General features: G+C 44.0%; 1 protein-coding gene across 1 annotated transcript in view; it reads right to left on the bottom strand.

Annotated features, from left to right (window-relative positions):
* Positions 1-2,500, bottom strand: part of camk2a (calcium/calmodulin-dependent protein kinase II alpha) — a 23,854-nt gene that overhangs the window by 16,187 nt on the left and 5,167 nt on the right. The gene's annotated exons all lie outside the window — the stretch shown is intronic.

Raw genomic sequence — 2,500 nt, 5'->3', positions numbered from 1 at the left:
TTTCATTGTCCCATTTACTCTCTGTAAAGCACCAGTTCCATTGGCAGCAAAACAGGCCCAAAGCATAATACTACCACCACCATGCTTGACGGTAGTTATGGTGTTCCTGGGATTAAAACATATTGCTGGGTATTGTGGCCAAACAGCTCAATTTTTGTCAACTTTCCTCCAGAAGGTCTTATCTTTGTCCATGTGATCAGCAGCAAAGTTTAGACGAGCCTTAAGGTGTCACTTCTGGAGCAAGGGCTTCCTTCTTGCATGGTAGCCTCTCAGTCCATGGCGATGCAAAACACGCTTGGCTGTAGACACTGACACCTGTGTTGCAGCAGCTTTCAATCATTGCAGACCTGCTTTTTGGTGGTTCTCGGTTGACTCTTGATCATTCTGACCAATTTTCTCCCAGCAGCAGGTGATAGCTTGCGTTTTCTTCCTGATCGTGGCAGTGACAAAACTGTGACATGCACTTTATACATATGAACAGTTGCTCTTGGGACCTTAAGCTGCTTTGAAATGGCTCCAAGTGACTTTCCTGACTTGTTCAAGTCAATGATTAGTTTTTTCAGATCTGTGCTGAGCTCCTTTGACTTTCCCATTGTTGCGTTTGTAACCGTGTCTAATGATTGCATCACATGAGCCATATTTAAATGGGCTCAGAGAAGTCAACAGGTGTCGTCAATCATAATCACTCACCATGAAGTTAAGAGGCCATGCTATGAATCTAATTTGATTTGATTGTAACTTTTCTACATCACCAAAATTTATCATGTATGTAGCTGTATGTATACTTTTGACCCAGCAGATTTTCAGTAGACCCATAATAAATTCATGAAAGAACCAAACTTCATGAATGTTTTTTGTTGTTTTTTGTGACCAACAAGTATGTGCTCCAATCACTCTATCACAAAAAAATAAGAGTTGTAGAAATGATTGGAAACTCAAGACAGCCATGACATTATTTTCTTTACAAGTGTATGTAAACTTTTGACCATGACTGTAAATTCACCACGGACGTTGGACCATCCCATCGTAGTGACTGGCACATGAACTCACCACAGAAGTTGGACTTGAACGCATCAAAGTGAAACTATCCCACTGTAGAACCAGGTATCTGACTTTACCACCAATGTTTGCCTATTCCACTGTGGTGATTGACACCTGAACCCACCACGGATGTTTGACTATTCCATTGTAGTGATAGACACTCGAATACACCAAATATGTTGGACTATCCCGTTGTAGTGACAGGCACTTGAACTTACCAGAAAAGATGGACTATGCCACTGTAGTAATAGACACCCGACCACACCACCTAAGGTGGACTAACCCACTCTAGTGACAGACACCTGAACTCACCACAGAAATGGGACTGTCCTACTGTAATGATGACAGCCACCTGAACACACCACTTATGTTTGACTATTTAATTTTAGTGATGGACACCTGAACTCCCCACAGATGTAGTGATAAGACACCCAAACTCACCATAGATGCTGGACTTTTCCAGTGTAGTGGCAGGCTCCTGAACTCACCCCAGACATGGGACTATCCCACGGTAATGACAGCCACCTGAACTCACCAGAAATGTTGGACTATTCCATTGTAGTGACAGGCACCTGAACTCACCACAGAGGATGGACTATCACACTGTAGTATTAGACACCTAAACTCACCACAGATGTTGGACTAACCCACACTGGTGACAGACACCTAAACTCACCACGGAAGTGCAACTATCCCATTGTCGTGGTAGGCACATGAACTCACCACAGATGCTGGACTATCCCACTGTAGTGACAGCCACCTGAACTCACCAGTGATGTTTGATTATTCCATTGTAGTGCTAGACACCTGACCTCACCACGGATGTTAGACTATCCCATCCTAGTGGCAGGGACCTGAACTCCCCACTGATGTTTGACTATTGCATTGTAGTGATAGACACCCAAACTCACCACATTTGTTGGACCATCTCATTGTAGTGACAGGCACCTGAACTCACCACCGATGTTGGACCATTTCATTGTAGTGACAGGCACCTGAACTCACCAAAGAAGTTGAACTATCCCATTGTAGTGGCAGGGACCTGAACTTACCGCTGATGTGTGAATATTCCATTATAGTGATAGACACTCAAACTCACCACAGATACTGGACCATCTCATTGTAGTGACAGGCACCTGTACTCACCACAGAAGTTGGACTATCCCACTCTACTGGCAGGCACCTGAACTCACCAAAGAAGTTGAACTATCCCATTGTAGTGGTAGGCACCTGCACTCATCACTGATGTTTGAATATTCCATTATAGTGATAGACACCTCAACTCACCACAGATGTTGGACCATCTCATTGTAGTGACAGGCACCTGTACTCACCACAGAAGTTGGACTATCCCACTCTACTGGCAGGCACCTGAACTCACCAAAGAAGTTGAACTATCCCATTGTAGTGGCAGGGACCTGAACTCACCACTGATGTTTTAATATTCCATTATAGGGAT

This window comes from Nerophis lumbriciformis, linkage group LG03 (genome assembly GCF_033978685.3).
Source record: "Nerophis lumbriciformis linkage group LG03, RoL_Nlum_v2.1, whole genome shotgun sequence".
Taxonomy (NCBI): Eukaryota; Metazoa; Chordata; class Actinopteri; order Syngnathiformes; family Syngnathidae; genus Nerophis; species Nerophis lumbriciformis.
The sequence above is the reverse complement of the archived record's forward strand: the minus strand, read 5'-3'. Positions and strand labels throughout refer to the sequence as shown.